We start from the raw sequence: 27259 nt of genomic DNA on the forward strand, positions 1-27259 counted from the left end.
CAGCATGGGGTGTTTGGGGAATATGCTTGAAGATGAGGCTGTCAGGTAGGGACAGGACAAGGCCATGGCATCTGATATGTCATGCTACAAATTCTTGGACTTTACTGGACAGGAAAGACAAAGCTTTTTGAGCAGGCAAGTGACATGATAAGACACATCCTTTAGGAATATAATTCTGCAGGCATTGAGAATGGTAAATTGGAAAGCTGAGCGATCAAAGGCAGGAGAAATGACAGGAGCTGGAATTGGGAGGTATAAATATAAGGCTATGATGTACTCTGGGCATTTTGGTGCAAGAATCAACATGATTTTGTGATCTGTTGAATTTGAGGATGTGAGAGAAGGAAGCATTGGAGAAGACTGATAGCTCCAGACTCATGACCAGGCAGTTCTTGGTGTGATGAACTGAGATATGGATTGGAGGAGGAGGAGCATGCTGGCGGTGGAAGCTAGGGTGAGATAGTAGAGATAATGATTTTGGCTTAAAAAAATGAGATTTGAGGACTCTGGGAACATTTTTATTTTAAAGATTGGCACCTGAGCTAACATCTGTTGCCAATCTTCTTTTTTTTCTTCTTCTTCTTTCTCCCCAAAGTCCCCCAGTACATAGTTGTATATTCTAGTTGTGAGTGCCTTTGGTTGTGCTATGTGGGACGCCACCTCAGCATGGCCTGATGAGTGGTGCCGTGTCTGCGCCCAGGATATGAACTGGCAAAACCCTGGGCTGCCAAAGCAGAGCGCGTGAACTTAACCACTCAGCCACTGGGCCGGCCCCTCTGGGAAGATTTTTGTAGAGGATCTAGCAAGCAATTGGGAATGTAGACTTGGAGATCGAAAAAAGTCCAGGTCAAGAAAAAGATGAGTGTTGAGCAGGGGAAAGAAATAATGAAACAACAGCTTTGAGAAGAATCGTCCAAGAGTACTGGAGATGGACTAAGAGGCACAGATGCTGAGGTCCTGAGGAGAAACCTGTATCTTGATTTGCAGTATCTTGATGTGCAATAATAAGGGAAAAGTAGAAACGGAGAGATAAGGGGTAAAACCTGGATCCACTTCAAAAGAAAAAATCTAGCAGGATTTGACATTAGATACAGTTGGGAATAAATGAGAAAAGGAGGAGACAGAGGTGCCTTTGATTCTGTCAGAAGGGAGACTAGAAATGCCGTGTTCATGACAGCAAGAGCAAGGTGAGCTGGGAGCTGACTTTAGGGACAGACAAGCTTCCACTGCACCTTCATTGAGTTTCAGGTTGCCTATCGAGCATCTAAGTTAAGATGTCTTGCTGATACTTGCAATCTATAAATTGTACTCAAGGGTTAAAAATACAGATTTTGCAAAGAGGTGGAACGACAAAAGTGAATGGTATTTCTGAAGGTGTGAATATAGGCTAGGAGCTTTAACATTCAGAGCTGCTGTGAACTCCTTGAAAAATGCAAACTTGTGTGGGTGTATTTCAGTAAAAAAATGCGACTCACACTCCAAATTGGTTGTGCAGCAAAAAATCTAATAAATTAATTTAGTCCATTACTAATTAGCTTTTCTCTCCTGAATGCTCATATGCTGGTAAGTGGGGAAATAAACTAATTAAACATTCAATCTGGTTTGGACTTAGCCCAAATGAGTAATGTAAAAAGTCCCTTCCAGAAATCTCCTGAATTCCTTGGAATACAAAGCTCAGGTTCTCACAGAGTCTCCATCTCTTCCTATTTCTCTCACTAAAGTGGTCTGCAGGGGATGACGAAAGGGGCTTCCGTCTCACGTGGGTCCTTGGATTGTTCTGGCTGGCATCCACTATTATCTGGGGGCATATCGCCTGGCCTGACTACTGTATTCTGCTGGCCTTGGATGCTGAATTCTGAGGCGAGTGACCTCATGGTCCTATCTGTTGGCCCAGGCATGATCCCGGGGAGCAGTGACCATCCTGTCCTTGCTGACTTGACTTCTCCTCATATCTTATTGGCTTCAATCACCTCATCTGGCCTCTGACTCAACGGTCCATCATAGCCTCCATGGTGTTAGCTCACTCTGCTGGGGCAGGCCATGGGTAGGGTGTCTACTTTCAACTCAGCATCCAGACCACAAAGAAACTGATGCATGCAGGGAAACTAAGCTTCCTGGTTGGCAGTAGCTGACTATCACGGCCAGGGAAGACTAGGGCAGGGTTAGGTACTCAGTGAGGCAAAAGGAGAAAGACCTCAAGCAGAGAAGCAGAGAATTGGAGGCGTGTGAGGTAGGAAGGTAGAGTTTCTAGATCTGTGGAACTGACATCCAGGTTGTGGTGGTGGCATTGGCACACGGCTTCCCTTCAAGTCTGCCAACCTTTCTTCTGCTTCACTGCAGTGACAGAAGCAGAAGTCAGAGTGCAGAGGGATGAGAGAGGTGGAGACAGAAGTGGATGTAGACAAAATGCCCTCGGGGATGAAGGCAAGCAATGAGAGTGGCTAGAATTTAGCTGGGGTCATCAGGGAAAATCCACACACCACACGTGTTTATTCCCTTCCTCTTTCCCTCCCACCCTCCCTCTCATCTTCTCTCTTTCTCTCTCTCCTCCTCTTCTTTTTCTTATAATTGATTTTAATTTAATTCATCTGTCAGATAATGTCTACCACAAAGTTTAAGAAATTACCTCAGTTATTTTTAATGACTTTAGCCTAAGAGTTCCCACAAAATAAAACAAGATTCCTGTTTCTAAATGACCTCTCTCCAGACTGCTTTTTCCCCCCTAGGCTGAGCATAAGCAATCACTTGTCTTCAGCAAATACACACAGAATTGCCCAATAAATACAGATTGCCATGGAAACCAAACCAAAAGAGAATAAAAAGATAAGGCTGAATATTAAGGATTTGTTTGGTCTTAGTGACTGTTTTTTCAGATCTGAAATTCTTTGGTCTAGGAAAATGTGAACCACAGTTTCTTTACAGAGATATACCAGGGGACTCCTAAAGCCATCCCTAACCTTAAGTTTTTGTGCATTTTAGTAGTTTTTCACCAGCCCCTCTTCTGTTTCTTTTTCTCTCATCCGGGAGCTCATAAAAGAGCAATTGCAAATGACCCCTGGTGGCAGCATGCGTTGCTGCGAGCGGCGTGGTGGGTGGGTAAGGGATTGGGAGCCTGACAGAATTGGATGTGCATCTCAGCTCGCTGGTGACATTTTCTCATTGGTGTTTGACACTGGACACTCTTATTACATAAGGGTCTCTCGACAATTTATTTTGTAAGTCGAAAAGCTCTCATTTTGTCTTTACAAGATGAAGAGTGCTTCAAGGACCAGTGCAGTTTTCTCTGCACATCTATTGCTCGTGTTCAAATCTGAGACTTCTTTCCTGTTAGTAAGTATGATTTGCTTGGTGCTATAGTTAAAATATTCTGACACAAGTAATTCAGAGTGACAAAAATTCCCATCTATTTCTCCACAACTCAGAAAATTCTCAGGAAATTCATCCTCACTGATTTGGAAATGACCAAGGGACATTATTACCAGTGGTAATATTATTATGCCAATTAGCCAAGGATTGTTCCCTGAGGTTCCCAGAAGGCAGTTTTTACTGGAGCTCAGGGAGACCCCACGGAGCGAGGCTGGAATCAGAAATTGTGTGTTTGAGTTTCAGTTTATGGAATTCGTTAGCTAAGTGAACTTGGACAGGTACTCATGCTTTTTGAGTCTCAATTTCCTTAAAAGCCATAGAATAATTTCTAGATTCCTCATTGGACTGCTGTGAGATTTCTTTTTTCCCAATAGAAGCTAATATTCACGGAGCACTTATTATGTGGCAACAGTTGTCTAACGCTTCATGTAGGAACTCATCGAATCCTCCCAACAGCCCTGTGCACAGGTCCTTAGAGTTATCTTGAAGAGGAGCTGAAGGACGCGAGATGAACATCTTGCCCGGGATCACACAGCTAGTCAAGTGGCAAATCCAGGATCCAAACGCGGGAAGTCTGGCTCCAGGCTATTACTATCAGTAGAAAATATTTATTAAGTACTTACTAATGTCCTAGATACCGTATTAAGCACTTTACAAATAAGACCTTCTTTGTCCGTCATAAGAACTCTGTGGCATAGGTACTATTACTGTCCCTTTGTGCAGAGAAGAAAACGGGTTCAGAATCTGGGCTCAAAGAACTTGCCCGAGGTCCTCTAATTCACAGGCAGGAAACATTCCTTTTGCTGACACTATTCTCCTTCCACTGCTCACCCTCTCCCTCACCTGCCTAAATTCTCACCATTCTTCAAGTCTCAATTTAAACGTTGTTTCTTCTAGTAGTCTTCCCCGATACTAGGCAAATTTGGACAAAAATGGACTGAGATAGTTCAAAATTAAAAAATTCTCTGGGTACCCAATTTTTATAAGCAGGAAGGAAGCAGTCCAAGAAGGCTACTTAGGTGCAAATTCACACAAAAAATGAAGGACATCTCAGATGGTGGATGCAAGAGTATAGGGAGTGGAACCAAAAGATGTAATAAACAATGGACAAGGTAACCACTCCTTGGGAGCAGAACTGCATTCTGATCTGAGAGCTTTCCTTTTAGCCACAGGAGGGAAATCTAACGATATTTACTCAGTTGGATTACAGAATTCCTAGAAAAGTGAATGCTGTCTTGTTCTGTTTCTTCCCTTTTTGAACAAGAGTCTCTGTTACGGTTATTTTGTCCTGGTTTCTTCATTGCATGTTAGGTGTGTGAAGAGCAGATGTCTTCTCATAAGTTTGGAGGTCTCCAGATGAAGAGGCGGTACACCCAAGATGCCACACTCCAGGATTCCATCCATATTTGAACAAGATATAAATTGCAAGATATGAAATCTTGAGACTGATACCATATTGGATCAGACTTTGGAAACAGTCTTGGGGAAATCAGTGTATGTTGCTTTGTGAGGAATAGAAATAGTTGTGTCCAGAGGGCGGACCATGGTAGATTGGAACAAAATGGCCACAATATTTAGCAGTTCCTCCTATTAAGAGGTGGAATCTGTTTCTCCACCCTTAAAAGTAGACTTACCTATGTGATTTTCTTTGGCTGATAGGCACTAGAAAACATGATACAAGCAGAGACAAAAAATTCTTGTGCATTGGGATTTACTCTTTCTTGGTCTAGAAATCTTCCATGTGAGAAAGCCTGGACGAACTTCCTATAGGATAAAATTTGAGGCGAAGAAAGTCCCCATCAAGCTCTGATAACCCAGAGAATCATGAGCTAAATGAAATGGTTGTTGTCTTAAACGATTAAGTTTTGAGGTGATTTGTTGCAACAAATCTCACTGATATGGGTTGGATTTGCACAGACAGCAGGTAGAAAGAAGGGAGGTCCATTTTTATCTTCCAATAATAGAGCATGAAGGGAGTAGCACATATTAAGACAATACAGGAAATCTATGCGCTCCAGCAGCTTCTCTCTCCACCTTCTGGATTTAACTAACACACATTACAAACAGCCACACAAGTCCAGAAGGTACAGAGGTTTCTAAGTGCAATAATCAGGGCTTCCAGTGAGGATTATGCTGTGAGACGATCGTTTAGAAAAAAGCTAAGATACCAAACCGACTGATGATCACCCCCATGAAATAGTCAAGAGACAAACTTAGACAGTGTGCTGAATGAAGCAATAAGGAGCAATTTCATTCATTCATTCAACATTTACTTAGGTGTTTACTGCATGCCGTATCTGGGCAAAGGAAAACACTATGTGATTCCCTTAGGGTGTTGTCATTGCAACTTCAAAGTTTGCTTTCGAAGTCATTTGCGTACTTGGAAGCTCTAACTAAAAGGCTCAATAATTAGGAAATAATTCAATTAAATTGACTTGTCTTAATAAAAATTTCACATGAATAATTTTTTAGGTGACCCTCAAACACTGTGAACTCTTTGGAAGACAGACATCAGGGAAATAAATGTTATGCCTTGCTAATCTTAAGTGCACTTGCAATATGGTGTCCAATGTGAAGGAAATGCTTTTATCTGATTTTTGCAATTTATTGTCCTTTTCTGTTTTTGAGGTTGAGGAGGCATTATAGTTGTTCATAACTTTTTTTCTTTCTGATGTAGATTTCTTTCTTTATTCCCATTGAAAGAACTCTAAGCATTAGGCAAAATTAATTACACTAGTCTTAAAATTTCTTCACATGTAGAGTCTGATTCATTTAAATCACTTTTTAAAATAAACTTTAGGGGCCAGGCCAGTGGCATAGGGGTTGTGTTTGCTTTGGCAGTACGGGGTTCGGGGGTTTGGATCCTGGGGGTGGACCTACACACCGCTCATTGGGCCATATATATATATATAAATATATATAATATATAATAATAATATAATAAATATTAAATATTATAATATATAATATAAAAATATATATAACTAATATATTATATAATACATATATATTATAATATAGAAATATATAGATTTATATATTTTATTTATTTAACTATATATTTGTTATATTCATATTCTTATTTATTTATATTATCATGTATAAATCACTTCTATAAACCTCATTTTAACTTGGCACGTGCTCTCTCTCTGTCCCTGTCCCTGTCTTCGCTTCTCTCTCTTCTCTCTCTTTCTGTTTCCATTTTTTAAATTTTTTATGATCTAAAGATAGGAAAGGACATGTGATGTCAAATTTTGCTGTTTGAAGGCAAATTAATTCTCCCTGGAGCCTAGCCAGTGTTTCTCAAATGTTAGCGTGCAAAAGAACAACCCAGAGAGCCTGTTAAAATGATAAATTCCTCCTCTACTGTGGACTGAATTGTGTCCCACAAAATTCTTATGTTGAAGCCCGAACCCCCAGTGGGACTGAATTTGAAGATAGAGCTTTTAGGAAGTCATTAAGGGTAAATGAGATCATAAGGGTGGGATCCTCATTCAATAAGACTGATGGTTTTATAAGAAAAGGAAGAGAGAGAGAGATCGCGCTCTACAGGCAAGCGTCTAGGAAGGGTATTGTGAGGACCTGGGGAGAGGGCAGCCGTCTGCCAGGCAGGAAGAGAGCTCTCACAAGAAGCTGAGCTGGCCAGCACCTTGATCGTAGACTTGCCAGCCTCCAGAACTACGAGGAAATAAATTTCTCTTGTTGAAGCCACCCAGTTTGTGGGATGTTGTCATGGCAGCCTGAGTTAGGACATTCTCTGTGAACCACCACCCCCTCCTCCCAGCCAACATTTTGTTTTTTTAGGTAAACGAAGGGGCGTGTTAGGATTCTTCATGTTAACAAACGCCTCCAGAGATACTAATGGAGTTCTTTGAGGGCTTTCCTTTGAAAAGCAGTGACCCTAAGTGAGGAGGAAGAGCATTTGTCATATTGTTTCCTGAGGGCAGGTAGCTGTTCTGATAGAGGTATTCCCCCCCGCCCCCCCCAGTGGCTTATTATACTATTCGGACATTTATACCCACTGTTTTTGATAAAAGGGGTATAGAGATCAGAAATTTCCAACACAAAAACTACTTTACCATAAGAAAAAAAATATATTTTCTAGTATATTTGAGATTTATGCTCAGAGTTAGGTTTTGCATTTTAGCATTTGAGTAGATACAAGATCCCACTTGTTTTCCTACACGGTATGGAGTGTTTAGGACACAGCATTTTGGGGCTGGAAGGGAACTGAGAGATCATCAGCTCTAGACTTCTTTTTCCTTACTGTACAGAAAAGAAACTAGGGGTCCATAGAGGATTGGATTGTCCAAATTCACATGCTTATCGGTGAGGGAGCTAGATCTGAAAAAGAATTTTCTAACTGGGAATTGTTCCATCAACACAGACACAATTTAACATAATTGGCTTAAGTAGATTATTGTGAAATAGACAATTTTGGATTATTCTTTCTATTTTCATATTTTTACGTTAAGGTACAATTGCACCTGGGTTTTTAGGATTATAGCTTTTTTTTAGTTATAAAAGTAGATGGTATAAAATATTAATGTTTCTCATTTGAAGGTCTGTGTTTAAGCTATTTTTAAGTTGACTATTAAAAATATTAAAAGTGGGGGGCTAGCCCTGTGGTTGAGTGGTTAAAGTTCTGCACAACTTGCTTCAGTGGCCAGGGGTTTGCAGGTTCGGATCCCGGGTGTGGACCTACTCTCCTCATCAGCCACAGTGTGGCAGTATCCCACATAGAAAGTAGAGAAAGATTGACACAGACGTTAGCTCAGGGCTAATCTTCCTCAAGCTAAAAAAGAGAGGAGGATTGGCAACAGATGTTAGCTCAGGGGGAATCGTCCTCACAAAAAAAAAGATTAAAAGTGGCATTTAGCTCTTGGCTTGGCCAAGCTTAATCTGAGTATATTCAGTAAAGTCAGCTTCTTCTATGATATAGACAACTAGGCGTAGAAGGATGCAAACTGAGAAAGTGAAGTGGGAGGGCAAGGCCTCATAACAGGGGTGTTCCTGGGGAAAACCTTGCCTAACTAATCGTAGGCAATATTGTGATGATACATAATGAGACACAATTCATATCCTTTTTAGGATGCTTCCTAAAATGCAACTAGCTGGCAGAAGACAGAGCACTTGGGTTGAATGTTTCACAGAGCTAAAGGTGCACTAATTCTGGATGAGACTCCAGCTGGGAGGTACCATTTTTCTGGTCGTTTAAAGATCTCTGGACTAGATTTGAGTCTTGGCTTTGCCCTTTACTGCTGGTGTGACCTTGAGCAAGGCACTTTACTTCTTTTGTCCATGGTTTCGTTATCTGTAAATTGAGCACACTGGTTTCAATATCATTAAATGACGGATTGTCATTTCTGGACCATCACTAAAAAATATCACCAAAAGCTAATTCATTTATCCTCTTTTTTGGTTTGTTTCCATTCTGGAACTTCAACTTGGCTTTTGGAATACTTAGTTATTAGAACTGGGGTAGAATTTCAGGCCATTCACATTCTAACTGTTATTTTACGATCTACTGGAGGCCGTTTCGTGAGTGAAGTGCTCAGGCCTACAGAGCTGGCATCTTTAAGCTGGAAAAGAGCTGGCATCTCAAGAGATGGTATCTCATGTCATGGCTGTGTACCAGTGGGCTGTGTGTGTGTGTGTCTGTGTGCACATGTGTGTGAGGAGGAATCTTTGAATAGGATTTGGAAGCAGATCTTTTATATATCTATATCTATAGATCTATATCTATTTCTCTCTCTCGCTTTATATATATATCTATATCAATTTCTATTATCCTATATATTTCTATGTATCTATATCTATGTAGACAGATCTATGTCTCTGGAGAGACATATAGATATAGATAGATATAGGAATGTATATATTTAAACATAAATATATATTATAGGCCATTATTATTAATATATTTGCTAGTATATATATTAAATATAAACATTAATTTCTCCTCTTAGGATAGATGTGTCCATCCCTTCCATCTGTCTATCTGTCTGTCTATATCGCAGGAGGAGAAAAGCATAGATCAGAATGATGGACATGCCCCTCTCCAGGACGTGTCACCCTAGGGCAGGTGGGCAGGAATCTTTTCTACCTTTGTGTTGTAGAGACGTGATTAACTCATAAACATGCCTGACTTTTCCTTTGCTCCTGCCTGCCTCTCCTGCTCTCTGACGAGCTTCCAGCCCCGCTGGGCTGGCTGTTCGGGCTTTTGTGATGAGAGATCCAGAGGACATGGAGCAGGAGAAGGAGGACGAGACAGCACTGAGCCGGGGAAGGGGTTTTCCAGGGAGCTTGGGTAAAAGAAGCGCATCAGACACGCTGTGAGAGAAGAGGCTGGGGGAAAAGGGGAGCACTGAGAAACACCGTCACGGTCGGTTCCTGGAGTCCCTTCCCATGGTTGGAGAAATCCAGTTACTTCAAAACCCCTTTTTGTTTCTGGACTCTGTTTTGAGTGGCAACGCTGCTTGGTGACTGAACCACATGATTAATGGCTCAGTAAGTGTCACGATAGTTTCCAGTCTGCGAGGAGAAACAGAGAGCCTGCCCGGGAAAGTGTTAAGGAGAACTTTGGACTGGGTCATTTTGCTCCTTGAAGGCAGCATTAAGGCTCTTGATATGATGTTTAAAAGACAGGGGGTCGTACTCCAGGGGCACAGATCAGAAACGCCACAAGGACCCAGCCTATTTCTGTGCCTACTGTGTAGAAGGCTCAGTAGACATCTCTTTGGAATGAATAAGTGTTGAATAAACAGGAGAGTCTGTACATGCAGGGTCTGTTTTAGGTCACTGATTTATACTTAGTGAGAGGGGTTATTTTAGAGCATGCTTCTCTGGATCAGTCCTGGCCAAATGTATCCTAAATTTCTTGAGAGGGAGAAGCAGTAAGGTACATAAGGAGTTGAGAAAAATATTGAAACTGTGGGGACCTGGAATTGGCCACCCCAAGATATGTCTCTTTGGCATCAGGATTATTTGAGGCTGATTGCTTTTGATAAACTGGGACAGGGAAGGAGGCTCTGAGGAATGGAACTTGCCCTTCCTTAGGACACTTACATTTGTAAAGTAAATCTCTATCTGTAAAAGGTGTCTCCCTCTCTATACCAGGAAGAAGAAAGGCGATGACCTTCTCTCTAGAAACTCTTAGTCAATAGCAAAGGCAAGGACTTAAATCTGCATTTTATTGTGCTAGTCTGGTAACCTCCTGTAACTGACTTCCCTCCTCCTCCCAACGTTGGCATTTCTTTAAGGATTAAGCGTCTTTCCTTAGGCTAGGAACTGATGGCTGTGCTCACCTGTGACCACCCAGCTCCAGACAATCGACTTGCCTCCTGCTACGCCCTCTGAGATAGCCGACCACTACCTGCTGTGTCCATCAAGCACTGTGCCGACAGGGCAATCTTGTGACTATTGTGGGAGGGACATTTCAATCACATGTGAAACACCCTGTTTGGAGGTGTATAACCACTATGTGCACCCCACTTCTTCGGTGCCCTTTCTTCCTTCAGGAAGAAAGGCCCCGGGCCATGGTTCCTCATAAAGCTTTGTTTAATTTTCTCTTGCTATTCTGTCTCATGTGAATTTAATTCGTTCTCCGGCCAGACGAACCCCCATTTGGGGAGAGGAAATGTCTTCCTCCCCTACAAAACTATGTGGGAAAACAGAGGTGCTGGTTGTGGAGGTGGCTTTCTTGCAATTTACCCATCTGTAGCTTGTGACATGCTGAAGAGAGTACGAGATGAGGAAGGGACTTTGAGGGGGGCGAGCTGGATGGTCAGTGAGCTCATCTGTAAAAAGGAAATAATACTGTCTCTCTTGCAGTGTCGTGAAAACTAGAAGTGGCAGATGTCGATGGAAAGAATTGATAGAGCCAGGCACTGTGAAATGTAAAAGCAATACATTTCATTATGACAGCTACCATTAACCATTCTCATTTTTCAATTCTTCTTAAACAAACAATGCACTGCCCCCCCAAATCCTACATCTTTCTAGCAAAATCTTATTGAGTTAATGTATGTAACAGATAAGAGCTGAAGAGTGGGGACCCTAGACTTCCCCTAGGGCTTGTGCTTGGAGCCCTCCAAACTCCTCAGAGAAGCATGGAAACGCCTGAGCTGGTCCACCACCTCATTTACCGCTGTGAGAACCAACTGCCAGATGCAGCCATGATTTACTGACTGAGAAACCTAGTTCTCTTTATTTTTTGAGGAATATTGGCCCTGAGCTAACATCTGCTGCCAATCCTCCTGTTTTTCCTGAGGCAGACTGGCCCTGAACTAACATCTGTGTCATCTTCCTCTATTTTATATGTGGGATGCTTGCCACAGCATGGCTTGATAAACAGTGCCATGTCCACTCCTGGGATTCGAACTGGCAAACCCCAGGCCACCAAAGCCAAAGGTGTGAACTTAACTGCTGCGCAACTGGCCTGGTCCTGCCTAGTTCTCTTTTGCAGCATCTCTCGTAAGCCAGTGAAATTGTTTTTTCTCAGAGCAGGGTAAAAAAACATTGTTACGTGATTGAGATTTCTCTGATCCCAAGAAAAATGCTTAACCTTTTCTGTTTTCTTTTTTCTCACTTCACTTAGCTGTTTCTCTTCTCACCCTGCCTTGCTTCCTTTAATAATTAGCTTTGGAAGGAAATAACTCACATGGTGAAAATGATCTAGAAACTCAGATTTAAAAAAAAGTTCCAGCCAACATGGATATGTGTGATTCACAGTTGCTTTAAGCCCACAGAAACTTGTTTGGGCAAATTAATAACAACTTTTAATAAACAGACTATACCGTCCACTGCTAAAAATATTCCAGTCAGGCTTTACTTGAAAAGGAAGATATGATAGGAATCTATCCCCATGGCAACAGTACTTTTAGGAGTAGTTTACGCTATGACAATGATCTGTGACAGTTTTTGAGGGTGTTTCAGTTTCACAACTACCTAGGGAGGTGAGAGGGAAGAAATAGAAAAGACACGGGGCTGAGCACGTGGATTTTGAATTATCAGCTGGGCGAGCCTTCCCTTAATTGTATTCAGAGGTGAACCTAATGGTGCCTGTGATGATAAAGCTGAAATCCCTCAGAAAGGTAAATTCCATTTCTCCATATGTAAGCTGCCAAACCTTGTGGATTACTCTCTACTTGAATAGGAAACCACATGCAAGGGCTTGATAAGAATAATAAAGATTTATAGTTATTTAGAATTCATCTTGAGTCAAAACAAGTTTCCTTAGGCCACCTCGCAAGTCAAAGGGAGACTAAGAATTAAATTAGTCTCCGTTAAAAAGATGTTGCTGTGGGGCTAGCCTGGTGGCGTAGTGGTTAAGTTCATACACTCTGCTTTGGCAGCCTGTAGTTAAAGGGTTTGGATCCGGGGTAACATACTGCTCATCAAGCCATGCTGTTGCAGCATCCCATGTACAAAATAGAGGAAGATTGGCACAGATGTTAGCTTAGGGCCAGTCTTCCTCACCAAAAAAAAAAAAAAGATATTGCTGTATAAATGGCAGGTTTTATTAGAGACTGTCTTTCAGTGCTGGCTCACTCGGTTTCACTGTGAAAGAGACCTTAATAAGCCATGTGATAAGGTGCCCCTGATGACTCTCTAGAGGAGTCATTGGAGGAAAGAGGGAAACTCACTTTGTGCAGTCAGGCTCTTAGCTAGAAAATCTGGGACCAGGTCTGTGACTCGGTCTATGCAAAGGAGGTGACTTTGACAGTAAGTGAGCACTGAAGCAAATAAACTGGGGCCCACGCTTCCATTTTAGAAGATAAATACAAATTGACTGCAATTTAAAGTGCTCCCTTTATTGCTATTGTTTCCTGATTTTGAAGGGGACTATCACTTGTCAAAAATGTCAAGATGTACCGAAAAGCATAAGACAAGGAAAAAAATCATCCATTATCACCAGCCAGAGGTGATGTGAAACTGATTTTGACGTTTTTCTGATGCATTAGAGTCAGGCTTTCGGAAGGGAAAGTTATCTTTAAAGGTCAGGTCGCTGGCCTCTCGGTTTTACAGACGAGAACCGTGCTCAGGCGGGGTGAGTCTGTGCTGAGCCCACACAACCAGCGGCACCCAAATTCACAGACGGCTCATCCGGGCCGTCTGCCCAGCATCATCTGCCTCTCATGTTCAATTATTTTGTCTTTCAATCATTTCAGGGAAATCATTAGATCTTCCAATCCTGAAGATTTCTCCGAGAACAACAGCTTGCAGAAAGCAAACCCACGTTGCGAGTTCCAGACAAAGCCCCAACTGTTCCAACTGTGATTACCTAAACGCGTTTTAGAACTTGGACAGAGACTTTAGGACAATACTAATTAATAGTAAAGCTGGGCCAAAAAAGTTATTCTCATCAAAAGTACATTTATTTTTTTCTCTAGCCATGTGCTTTATCTCCCTATTTTGGTATTCGAGAGAGAGGGAGGGAGTTAAGCAGTAAATTAGCCTTTAATCCCTATCCTGGGTGATGGCACCGGAGCATTCCTAACTGGTAGGGAGCGTCTCAGGACACACAAACCCAGGAACATTTCAGATGCTCACAATTCTAGGAACTCTTATTTTGGAGGCTCCATTCTTCACCATATCAAATATATTAAAACACACCCACTTTGCGTATTACACATTATTTAGGGCTGTAAAACTTATGAAAGGACTTTTAGAAAGTTGTGCACTTACGATACAAATTTTAAATTGTTTATTCGAGAGTTGAAGTGCAGATGACACGTTGGCATATGTGTTAGTTTCCTATAGCTGCTGTAAGAAACTGGGTGCTTAAAACAATAGAAATGTAACCTCTCCCACTTGTGGAGACCAGAGTCCAAGACCTATTTCATTGGTTCAAAAACAATATGTTGGCAGGGTCAGGCTCCCTTTGGAGGCTCTACAGGAGAATTTGTTCCTTGCTTCTTCCAGCTTCTGGAGGCTGCCAGCATTGCTTGGCTTGTGGCCACATTACTCCAACCTATGCCTCCATTGTCACATTGCTTTCTTCTCTGGGTGCATAATCTCCTTCTGTCTCTCTCTTACAAGGACATTTGTGACGGCATTTAAGGTCCAACCAGATAGGCCGGGATTCTCTTCATACCACAGAAGCTTTCACTTACTCTTATCTGCAAAGATCCTTTTTCTGAATGAGGTAACGTGTATAGACTTATAGAGATTAGGATCTGATATCTTTGGGGCCACCATTCAGCCCACTACATATGATATTGCATTTTGCAGTTATTTAACCAAACTTTTTTTAAAGAATTTTGATTTAGTAAGACTTTTATTTATTTATTTATTTATTCATATTTTTTGTTTGTTTTAGTTTTTGGTGAGGAAGATCAGGCCTGAACTAACATCTACTGCCGATCCTCCTGTTTTTGCTGAGGAAGATTGGCCCTGAGCTAACATCTGTGCCCATCTTCCTCTATTTTATATGTGGGATGCCTGCCACAGCATGGTTGGATAAGCAGTGGGTAGGTCCACACCCGGGATCTGAACCAGTGAACCCTGGGCTGCTGAAGTAGAGCATGCCAACTTAACCACTATGCCACTGGGCCAGCCGCATGATTTTTATTTTTGTGTGTTGGTGTCAATATATTTTTTCCAATTTCAAACCTTCTTGTGGGCCTTCAGAAGCCTGTAGCTCTCTGGGCACCTTGCTCATACTGGGTAAAAGCCCAGGAGAGAGATTTTCTCCCTATCTATAGCCGGGTTAGTTGACAGAACTCCTCTCATTGTAACTGAAACGGGAGCAGGCATTTTTCTAAAGGGCATTTTGCTAGGAAGCATTGGCAAAGGAGGAGATTCCTTTCTACAGGATCCTTGGACGTCATGTTTCTGCAGCAGCAAATAAGAGAATTACAGAGAGTGAAGCACTTGATGTTAACCGAAGTCCAGGCAGAGAACCACTACACATTAAACCCCAAACATTGAGCAAGGCCGGCATTTGCCAGCTCTCAGGGACTTAACAGCGCCAGCGACTAGGCACCGTGCTTGGTCCTTTTTAAGAATTCGTTCTAACATTCACAACATCTCTTCAAGTGAGGTATAATCTTCACTTTACAGATGAGGAAATCAGGTTCAGAGAGGCTAAGTCCTTGGTCCAAAGTCACTCAGTAAGTGGGTAGCAGAGTCAGAATTTGAACCCTAGTCTGTCTAGCCACAAAGTTCCAGTTTTTCTTCTATCTTCTGTGCTGTATCATTTCAGAAACAAGGAAAAAAGTACATAAAACATATGACAAAGAAGTAAAAAGTGTAGCCTAAAGGACAACAGAATTAGAACCCGGGACAGAGACTTGACCTCTGTCACTCCAAATCAGTCCTCACATCTATCCTGGGAGGATGGGAACAACAGTTAACACCATTACTTGAACTATGTGCGTGTGTGTGTGTCTGTGTGTGTGTGTGTATTGCTGTTTGGTAAACTGTATATAATTGATTTCATAGTATGGGTTCTAATCCGTGCAACTAAACCTCTTTTGTGATCTTGAGTCTGAGTGTCTTGAATTAAAAAGAACTTCCTCAGATAGTGTTAATACCGAAACTTGATAGAGTCAATTAACATGGAGCTTCCTTAGCCTGTGCTCAGAGTGGATGGACCAGAGAACTCTTGCAGAAGTATTTCCCAATGTTGGTGCTTCCTTCAATAATTCTACTTCTGTCTGTTCTATTGTGTGTAACATCGTTTATTCAATATTCTTTCACTGTTCGCATTTTTCATTTACGTCTATTTTATAAGGCAACTTTGTCACATAATTGGAAAATTGGTATCACCTACTAGAAGTGGAAGGTAAACAATAAATGCTAATGCAATGAAAAGGAAAGAATATTTCTAAATTCTGACTAGACAGTGTTAGCTGCCCAAGGGACAGTCTCGGGCTTGCTCTGTTATTGTTAGGAAGGAGATTAGCAAGTGGCAGAACGTTTCTCAGCAGCTGATTCAGTGTGATCCTGGGTGTGTATGTGAACCACCTGAACACATCTTCCGACCCTCCATGACTCTCCTCCCTTCTTGTGGTCTAAGGCCTGACATTGAGATGTCCTGCTATGTGCTGCTTTGACATCTGAAAGAGGGAGGGCCTTGAGTGGCCTGACCACAAGCTCCCCTCTCCCACTCTACTCTGTGGATAAAGTCCCCTGGCCAAACAACCCTCCTCATCACAGTGACCAGGCACAGGGCCTGCTTATCCCTAAATAGTAGGCTTCAGTTAAAATGGTAAAAGTTGTGCAATGTGGTGGTTAAGAGCACAGGATCTAGAAGCTCAGGAATCAGACTGCCTGGCTTCAGTTGCTAACCACTTATTTGCTGTGTGAGTTTAGGTACGTTGCTGAACCTCCCTGAGCCTCAGTTTCCTCACTAACAGTACCTTCTTCATGGGACTGGGGTGAAACTTTACATACAAAGAATTTAGAATAGTACCTGGTACGCAGTAAGTGTTTAGTAAACGCGAGCTACTATTATTAGAGAAGAAGAATCCACTACACCTTTAAGACCTGGACTCGTATTGACTTTTTAAACTTGATCCAAGTAGTAAGAAGCTGAGGAACAAGGACACTGAAGATACATATTTTGATGGGAATGTGGACATGGATACCATCCAAAGCTGATGTGGGTCTTAGGGGAGGCTTGTAGCAGCATGGATGCTCTGGGTCCCCAGTGAGGGAAGAAGAAATACAAACAAGGCAGGAAAGAAGAGTGGAAATAAGCTTCACTGCTCCATCTCTCTCTCTTTTTTTTTTTTTTGAGGAAGATTGACCCTGAGCTAACATCTGCTGCTAATTCTCCTCTTTTTTTGCTGAGGAAGACTGGCCCTGAGCTGACATCTGTGCCCATCTCCCTCTACTTTATATGTGGGATGCTGCCACAGCATGGCTTGATAAGCTGTGTGTAGGTTGGCAGCCGGGATTCAAGCTGGTGAACGCCAGGCTGCTGAAGTGCTGCACCACCAGTCTGGCCCCTTCAGTGTTCCTGTTTTTGAGGAGGGTGGCTTGTCATTCCACACGTTGGGTGCTCAGGAAGCACTGTTGCTTGGCAGTGTGAGAGGTTGACAGGACCTTGTGTTCCCTTCCTTTCCCGGAGCACTCTTGTGTCTTCCCTTGCTCTGGTTCCTTCTGAATATATCTATTTTTGTTGATTTCTAAGCTCCTTGAGGGCACAAACTATGCCTTTTCACCTTTTTTTATTCCCTACTGAGTGTAGCACAGTGGCACAAAGAATGGAGGTGATTGAATATATATTGAATTAATTACTTTGGGTGCTAGTAAGAGCACAAATTGAGCTGCCGTCATAAAGAAACTCAAAAATACAGTGGCTCAAACAAAATAGTTTATTTTTTTCTCTTATAACACCCCTGAAGTAGGTGGTTTTGCTCCATGATGTCATTCAAGAAGCCAAGATCCCTTATCTGTGGCTTTACTGGCCCCTAGGAATTTGTCTTCATCTGCGTGGTCAAAGTTGATCAGTTCAAAGGAAGAGGACAGGGCAGTGGAGGGCGTGCGGCTTCCTCTGAGGAATGACTTCCACTCACACCCCACGTGTCAACTGTTAGTTACGTGACTGCACCTAGATGGGAGACGCAGTCTATAGACGGGCAGCCATTTGCTCAGCTAGTACTCAGGAATAAAAGAGAAGAAATGGGAGACAATTCCCAGTGTTTGCACATTTTGTTAATTCTAGAACATTTCCTCAATATCTGCTGTGTGTTCCTGAGTGCTTCCTAAGAATGGAGACTAGGTGGCAGGGAGAGGATGGAATCTTGGCTCCAGCCCTCTGCTGTCATGGGGACGCTTTGTGTGCCCTCTGAACCAGGCCCTCTGTCTGTGACCGACCCCTCAGTTTCCTAGGAAGCCACAGGTCTTTGGGAGATTTTTGGCTTGAGGCCAAATGGCCAGTGTCAACTACAGCTTGAAGGCATTTTTTCTGTGGAAGAAAAATGTAAAGAGAACAGGGAGCTAGAATTACATGTAAAGCATGGTATGTTCTTTTAAAATTAAATGTGCGTGCTTTGGTTTCTGATGCAGTTCTCCCAAATATAGAAAGCATTTCAGAATTCTCTGAGAGCAACCCTAGCTTGGAATGTAAATGTCGACTTGAGAAATCATTTACAGCACCGGTAGACAGACACACAAATGCAAACGAGGCTTTCTAAGTCAGGAGTTTTCCATTTTTGAGTCATGAAAACATCTGAATTAAACCATTTGGAAGCATAAATCAAGTGATAAAACTTTTCCTGACGTGAATGTCAAAATAAATGGCAATGGAACCAGGAGTCCACGTCTGCGGACAATGCATGACTGTTCGGACAGGCAGTTGGGAATTTCAGAGTTGGAATAGCTTCTCTTTTCTTCTCCTTCTTCCTTCTTACATGGGTCATGGCAAGTCAGGTGTAATACAGACTGCCTATGTGTTGCCACAAGGACGTCATTTGCTCTTTTCTTAGGTCCTTAATCACACATTGGAATAATTGCCCTAATATAGTCTTTAAATGGGAGTGTAATTTTTGAGCTAGGAAAACCAGGAAAGAACTAGTTTCAGAATAATATTCTCATAAAATGTTATAATATGAAAAAAAATCCAGCAATATTACACACACACACACACACAGAGCACTAAACCAGCTTTAAAAAATAACCCCTCAGAAGCCCAGGGCTATGCTTTAGTTGAATTGCTTCTATATGGGTTAGAGGGTGGGGTACATGAACTGGAGTACTTCTGTTCACCCTGATATGGTGTCTCCATGAATGTTCCACGAGCACAGGCATTAAGGGAGTGTGATGGTTAATGTTATGTGTCAACATGAGTGGGCAACATGGTGCCCAGATTAAACATTGCTCCTGGGTGTGTGTGTGAGGGTGTTTCCAGATGAGATTAGCGTTTGAATTGGTGGACTCAGTAAAGTGGAGCACCCTCCCCAGTGTAGGTGGGCATTGTCCAATCTGTCAAGGGCATGAGTAGAACAAAATGTGGGGGAAGGAGAAATGTTCTCCTTTTTCCTTCCTCATTGCTGGAGCTGGGACATCTCACCTCATCTTCTCCTGTCCTTGGACTGGGATTTACATCATGGGCTTCCTTGGGTCTCAGGCCTTCAGACTTCCTGAGTCTTCGGCTCACAGATGGCCGATTGTGGGACTTCTTCACCTCCGTAATTGTGCGAGCTAATTTCTCATAGTAAATCTTTTATGTGCATTGGTTCTGTTTCTGTGGAGACCCCTGACTAATGCAAGGGGATTGTGGGGTTTTCACAAACTCTGAAGCCTGTCATCGGGATTACAGGGCACCCACAGGCAGCTGGCCCGCTTGGTAAGCACTGCTGTATTTCCCCCAGGCAGCCCTTCCCTCTGAGGGCAGTCTCTGATGGGCAACTGGAGGAGCTGCTTGTCCAGCTCTTAGCACAGACTCTTAACATTACTGACATTTCAGCTCTCCCTGGAGAAGCCTCCTCTGACTACCTTTACCTAAAGCCACTCTTTACCTTACCCCCAATGACTCTGTGACATCCCCACTTGATTGTCTTCTGTCTCTCTGCTCCCACTAAACTGTGAACTCCATGACAGCAGGGGTTGTATCTATAGGTCACAGTCAGGTCCCCTGTGTCCAGAACAGTTCCTGGCGCTTACCGGGTACACCATAACTGTCAGTTGAAGAAATGAACGATCCTTGATTAGGACTTATACATTGACTTGGTGATTTATACCTCATTAAGTCTTCAAAGAGGAAGTGTAATTTTTGTAAATAGTCAAGTTGCTATTTAGGAGGTTCAGATAATGAAGCAGAGGCTCAGAGAGTTTAGTTAATGTTCCCAAGGTCACAGAGCTGAAATTTATGGAGCTGGAATCACAGTCCACATCATGCCCCGTCTAGGACATCTTCTCTCCCATTTCCTCCAAGTTTGTCCACCAGTCTGATGAGAACCCAGTGATCTAAGGTATGTGAAATGCCTTGGAAAACATAAGGATTATGCGATAGTAATCTTTACTCTTTTTTTTGAGTATACAATATTTTCATTGGGGAAAATGGCTATTTAAATAAAGTGTTTTCAGTCTCCAAGTAGAATTACAGATGAGGTCAGGGGGCTCGTTAGAAAGAACTATATTGAGAGCATGACTTTCCACAGCAATGCAGCTTAGAGGAAAGAGCGAAGAGTGAAAATTAATATATTTGTTTCCTTTATTATCATTTAAAAAATACGTATTTTATGTTTTGAATTCATCACAAATTTACAGAAAAGTCGCAAAGAAAATACTTGTGGAGAAAAAAGAGAACATTTTTTTCCCTGAACCATTTGAGAGGAAGTTTCCACACTGATGTCCCTCGTCCCCATATATGTTAGTGTGTAGTTCTCACAAATGAGGACATTCCCCACGTGACTCCAACTGAAATGATGAAATTGACATTTATGCGTTATTTTCATCTAATTCTCAGATCCCATTCAAGTTTCTAATGTCCTCCATAGCAAAATGATTTGATAATTGACATTTTTATTTCTTTCTACATTTGCCAAAAAAACTGGAAAAGTAATCGTTGTCCAAATAAATTACAAATAATTGCTATTTTTTGTGGCAATTTAGTTTTGACATCATTGCAACTTTATACAGTCACTTAAATCACATGCAGAAGGAATAACATTCTAGTGGTTTTAATATTCCTTTATTTATTCCTTAACATAGTTTTACCATTTTTACAGAACTGAAAGAACCCACACTTACTGAGCACTTGTCTGGTTGGAACTCACGTGAGGACTTTCTTTAGATTCTCCTTAGACTGCAGAGTTTCTCTCCTCTCCTCAGAACCCTTCCACTGATGCCATAGAACGGTCTGAGCTGGGGTTTCTTACTTCTCAGGGGAAACCTGAGCAGTCCCTAGGCCCTGCCCCTTACTCCCGCACGTGTCCATCTCCCCAGCGGGTCATGTGCTCAGCCAGCAGGTTTTGAAGCAAACAGAGTATTTCACTGAACCGTGAGGTGGACTTAGACTGGTTCTGCTCTCCAGGTGGGTAAATGGCAGGAATGCAGCTCTGTTACTTGATACTACGCCCCAAAGCTTAACATGTTTCCACTCATTCCACACTAGTAAACAGAATTCTACCGGGGAAAAAAGGATTGTGCTTTTCCTGATTATATAAATAATGTATATTAGTTGTAATTTATCTAGAGAGTTTGGAAAAGGAAGATAAATAGATAGATAAAGAAATTATTCACTACGCATAACCGTAATGAATAGAAATACATTTTGTCTGTAACTTAGTTTTTTTCACTTATCATCATCACACAACATCACATAACATCCAATATGTTTCACATAACATCAGAAAATGATGTCATTAACTATTTCCTATATTATTGATATTTTATACAACAGAATTTCCCAAAGTTTATTCTAGTAAAACTGGTGCATTGAGATGGACAATGAAATAGAGTCCTGTGTTTAAGTTAGCTAAAAACAGTATATCTCCTTAAATAAAGTAAGCTATTTAATCTGGTTTAACCTGGTGTTTTCCAAACCATTTGATCACAGGACTTTTTAAAATTAAAATATATTAGTTCACTTTGATAAATACTCTTCTTTCTACAAATGTGCTTTATGGATAGAGCATTTCATCACATTATTTCAGTTGGGAATTAATTCAGATCCAAATGGCAGAAAATTCAATCACAGTGGTTCCACCAGATGAGTTTATTTTTCTCATGTAACAAGAAGTGTGGATCTGGAGCAGCTGCTCGGTGATGTCACAGGGGCTCCTTCTGTCTTCCTATTCTACCATTCTTAAATGTCATCTTCACTGTTGTAAAATGGCTGCCACACCTCCAGGTAGTGTGCACCTAGTCTAGACAAGAAAAGAAAAGAAAAGGAGTCAGCGAAAAAGAAGGAAGGGCTAAAGAGAATGGCAGCCAAGTCTTTTCCTTACAAACCAATCAAATTTCCTAGAAGTCTCATGAATAACATCCACTTGTGCCTCACGGGCCAGCTCTGGGTCACTCAGTCACCCCAAGCTGCAAACATGTCCGGGAAGGTGAGTATTTTAGCTTTTCAGCCTCCGTGATAGAGAAGGTCAAAGGTAAGGACATGGTGAATAGCATATGGCTGGATAATCCACAGTATTCGCCTCTACTCAATCCTTTGGCTGCCCGACATCCACAGAGGTCCCTCTTTCTCCTCATTAAACACATTCTCCTCTTTCCCAGTGGAGACCACCCCAGGGTTTCATCTAATCAGCGCATCCAACTTGAAGTTCAAGACCCTTGTGTGATATGCTGTCTCTCCATCAAGTCTGAATGTAGCTCATGCTCTAGCGACTCATAAACCAAAAGATAAATGATCTGTCTTCAACGTATACAATATACAGTGATGGAGAAAGAACTGTAATATAGAAAAATAGGATCACGGCAAACAAAGAGCCATCTCTGGCCCACAGAAAATACAAATCCTGCTGGCGAAGAATTGCAAAGACTGCCTGACCTGAAAGGGACTACACTTTTTGCTTAACCAACTGGCAGCCCCTAGTTCTGTCCCAGCGAGGATTCTCATTATTTACTGCTCTTCATGAACACAGGAAACATGCCCTTCTTGGAGTCTGCACATCTTTTTCACTCCTCTCCCAGTGGTACAAGTTTAGGGAGCCTGATCTTACTTTATGGGTTAAATACTCACAAGGCTTGTCAGCCGGGCCTGGGGGGCCTCTGCTGCTACAGGTTCTTACACATTTAGTAGGCTTCTTGACACGTGAAAAATCACAGCCAAAGAACTTGCTCCTAGTGGTAGACCTCTGTGTCTGTCCACTGTCCTCTCCCTTAGATAATACAGATTTTGCCTTTAGACAATGGAGAAAATACTCTACTGGCACACCTTATACTGTCCATGTGTCCGTGCAGATCTGCTCCCTGTCTCCTTAATTCTTAAATGAGTAAAATTTCTCTTGCTCAAGCTCACACTCTTCTCCTTTATCCCACATCCTGGATATACCTTGACTAAAATATCTCCTTACTTTTTCCACAATGTTTATTCTCTGCTTTCATGTACATGCACACGTCCAGTCTTACTAATAATGGCAAATGCAACCAGTTTATTGAGTTGACCAAAGAATCAGTGGGCTCACAAACAGAAAATGCTTTTAGTTTTCTCCCACGACTTCCTTCAAACATTCTGTTTCTGATCTCCTTTCCATACCTTAGATGATATTTTAGGCAGCTCCTACATATTTCCAGTTGGTTTCAGCTTTTAAAAAATGGCCATTTTTGGTGACTCTGAGTTTCAGGCCTTAAAAAAAGCAGTAAAATCAAAATTTCAATCTCACATCCAATTCAACACTTTTGCCTTCCCCGCTAATTAAGTACTGACCTTTGGTTTGGAGATTTCTGTGGGAAGGGGGACTTGGTCTGTTTCTCTGCTCTTTGTTCCATATGCTTTCCTGCTTCTGTCCTCTCCAGGGTTAGAACAGAGGAAGGAGGGATTAAAGGAAGAGGCACAGAGTTGCATCTGCCTGGAGCTGTAGCGATAGGATTGCTCACGCTTTCTGTCACTCTCTGATGCAGGTAATGTGACTCCCTAGATTTACCCTCTGACCCTCTGGTATACCTCACCCATTCTAGTGCTGGCACTTCTGAATGGGGTACACATGCAGCAGTTCATGCTTGACTATTTTCTGTGCCATCACTTGACTCATGGGAAATTCATGCATCTGGCATCACTAAATGGAGGGAATGTAATTTGCCCAACTGCTGACCCTTCTAATTTTGCTCTCCTCTCTCTAACACACCAGCATTTTTTCTGCCATTCAGCATTCTCCAGGTGGAAAACAGCCATCAGTCTCTATGTTCTTGTAGTCCCTAAATTCAAGGGGATCGATGTCATTTTTCCCTTATTAACTCTCTGTGTGGTTTTCTCCTGTCTCATGAAAGCACCCAGACTTGCATTTCTATAGTTTGGTGAATGGGAGGTGAGGTGCCCGTCTCCTCTTCCACCTCTAATGGTGTTTCTAGAAGTCTTCCCCTATATGGTTTAGGCAGAGGGAAGAGGACCCCTCACGTCTCCCCACTTTCCCTTAGTGAATTCCCTTCTTTGCAGCCCTCCTTTTGAAGGCTGTGTTTGCTCTAATAGAGCTAAGGTGGAGTGATGTTTCAGCACTGGGTTTGCTCTCTTCGAATAGCCTGCATGGAAGTCATAAAGAGCAGATCTCTTCAGAGAATGTAGGAACTCATCACTAGTGTCCTTAGCTGAAAGGATTTAGCTAAAAAATGCCAAGATACCTGGGAAAGCCCTTGAACACCCAACTCATTAACATTTATTGAGTGCTTACAATAAGCCAGGTGTTGATTGCACTAAGGTATTACATGGATTCTTTCATTTATTTCTGACAACTTTATGAAGTAGGTACTATTACTATTCCATTGTACACATGAGAAAATTGAAGCTCAGTTGAAGTTCTCACCCAAAGTCACATGGCTAACAAGTGTTGGAGCTGAAATTCAACGCTCAGCACTCTGACCCCAGAGTGAAGACCGTTAGCTACTATGCACTATACTATCCCATCTCCTTGTCTGTTTAAGCCCCCTGCATCCATTGGAGGTTCCGTATGAGGTCAAGTGGTGCTCTCATCTCTTTGAGAAAACCTGGGGCAATCATTCTTGTAGATCAGGGGTTGGCAGCTTGTTTTTGTAAAGAAAATTTGATTGGAACACAGACACGTCCACTATGGCTGCTTTCACAGTATAGCTGCAGGGCTGGGTAGGCAACAGAGGCAATATGGCCTGCAAAGCCAAGAATGTTGCCTATCTGGCTCTCAGAGGACAAGCTTACTGACCCCTGCTCTCAATGATTCAGGAAGCTGACTGTAACTCTGCAAGTTACACCCTCTGTTGCATCACGTCAGGGGGTGGGCCTCTTAGCTATCCCAGGTCTTTGCTACTCCCGGGGTCACAGTGGATATTAGTTGTGTGAACCTAAAAATTCCTCATTTGACTTGAGCAATGATTCTCAGACTTTTAGCAGAGTTATAAGCTGAGAGTTGAGTATTATTGAACCATATGAAATTGCCAATTCTGACTACTTTTGACCTGCAAACATGGCAATTCCATATGTTTTAACCAAAATATTATATAGATTGTAGGTGAAATAGACTTGGAGTTTGAATTTTGCATCCTTCGCTTAACAGCTATATGACTATGGAAGATTTATTTAACTCTCCCAAATCTCTATATCTCCTTGCTGTCAAATGGAGGATAGTAATATCTCCCTTTCAGAATCGCTATGAGAATTACACAATTTTACAAAGCATTGGTACAGTTTCATTGGAAATAAGTTCTTAATAATTGATAACTATTTTTGTTATTGCTCTTATTATCATTAATAATAATTAATAAGATACAGATCAGAGAACCCTCCTTATGAGATTTTATGAGGCCTGGCCTTGCAGGGGACCATTTACCTGCCTTTGTGTACACAGATTCCCCTCGGAGTCTCCTTAGCACATACCCTCATAGACAGATTCCACCTCTCCCTACCATTTAAAGCTCAGCTTCTACCTGAAATACAGGATACTGAAAAACAGCTTTAGAATAGACTGATTATGTCACGATATCTCGCCGCAACCTGACGTCCTTTCTATTTCATATTTCACAAACAAAGGTTGGGCCTTTTTTCCATAAACGTTCCTCCCTATTTGACCAAAGACTGGAGCACACATCAATTGTTACTCTGCGTACTCACACCCATGAGCAAGAACTGTCAAACTGTAGTAACAGCTAGTAATACATCCCAGCTCCTTCAGTCTAGGGGAGCTGTGTTCTGGGTGAAATCTACATTGATATGTCTTGGTTAGAGTGGTGGATACGTGTGGAGGGGAAGGGTGACTTCTAAGTAGGTAGAGGGAGAGGGAATCCAGAACTGAGAATTTGTGTGCTAGCTAATTTCAGCGAAGTCAAACATGTTCATTTAAAAGCTCTCGGCTTTGAAATATTTGGAGAGAAAATTACATTATTTAGCAAAGTGTTTTAACATTTTCAAGTTATGAAAGTTGATCTCTCTTAGTTCTTCACAAGAAAAACAGCAGGAATTGAAGTGGAGGGGCTGGCAACTAAGAGAGGGAGACAGTGTCAGAGCAACATGGAAACGGACAAGAAGCTAATGAAGCTTAGGTTTGCCTAAGGTTGCACCTCATTTGCCGTGTATCTAATTTCTTGTTTATAATTTTGTAGTGCTTGTCCTATAAAGGGCCATCTAAATAGCATAAGCTTCAGGCCCCCTATGACTTAGTTCTTTCCCAAGAAACAGTGAGACATAAATGAGGAGGAGAAGGAGGAAGAGAGAGAGGAGGAGGAGGAGGAGGAGGAATTGTTGTTCCTAGTGGCAGGAATGCAGCAGAAAATTTTAAGAACCGGAGGGTTAATGTGGATTTGGGGCTGATTGCCGTGCTGCCCTGAGATGTAGATTCCTCTGTCCTCGCAATTGTGGTGGCACTTTAGGAAGTTCAAGAAGCTGGGAAATGTCTACTTGTGAGTAGACACAGTGAGGGAAAGGGTCAGTGTGAACAGGAGATGGGATGCTGAGGGGTCAAAAATTCCGCAGCAGATGGGCACAAAAGGTTGCTGGGAAAAATTGAAGTCCCCTTCTCCCTCAAGTCTTTGGAGACACTGGATTTTCCACTGTGTGTGATGTGAGGATTCTTGCTTCCTTAAAGAAGAAGATGCCTCTTGCAGAGTGGAGTACTCTGCAGCCATCTGCATGCCTGATACTTGGGATATATCCTCAAGTACGATGTAGGAGTGATGATTAAGATCCACATTTGGTTTAATCAGAGGAGGAGTCCTGAGAGAAAGGATATGGTTGGATCGGCTGAGCCACAATGGATTGAGGACATTCGCGGTGTTAGTCTCTTAGACTGAAGAGGTAACTAGCTCA

General features: G+C 42.1%; 1 long non-coding RNA gene across 1 annotated transcript in view; it reads right to left on the reverse strand.

The window, feature by feature from the left end:
* Positions 1 to 23873, reverse strand: part of LOC139044851 (uncharacterized) — a 41048-nt gene extending 17175 nt beyond the window's left edge. Inside the window, exons 1-3 of the long non-coding RNA XR_011502187.1 lie at positions 23702 to 23873; positions 23531 to 23620; positions 21073 to 22190 (exon numbers count right to left, since the gene is read on the reverse strand). This is a non-coding gene — a long non-coding RNA (uncharacterized lncRNA). The remainder of the gene's footprint in view (positions 1 to 21072; positions 22191 to 23530; positions 23621 to 23701) is intronic.
* Positions 23874 to 27259: the final 3386 nt, after the last annotated feature.

This window comes from Equus asinus, chromosome 3 (assembly GCF_041296235.1).
Source record: "Equus asinus isolate D_3611 breed Donkey chromosome 3, EquAss-T2T_v2, whole genome shotgun sequence".
Lineage (NCBI taxonomy): Eukaryota > Metazoa > Chordata > Mammalia > Perissodactyla > Equidae > Equus > Equus asinus.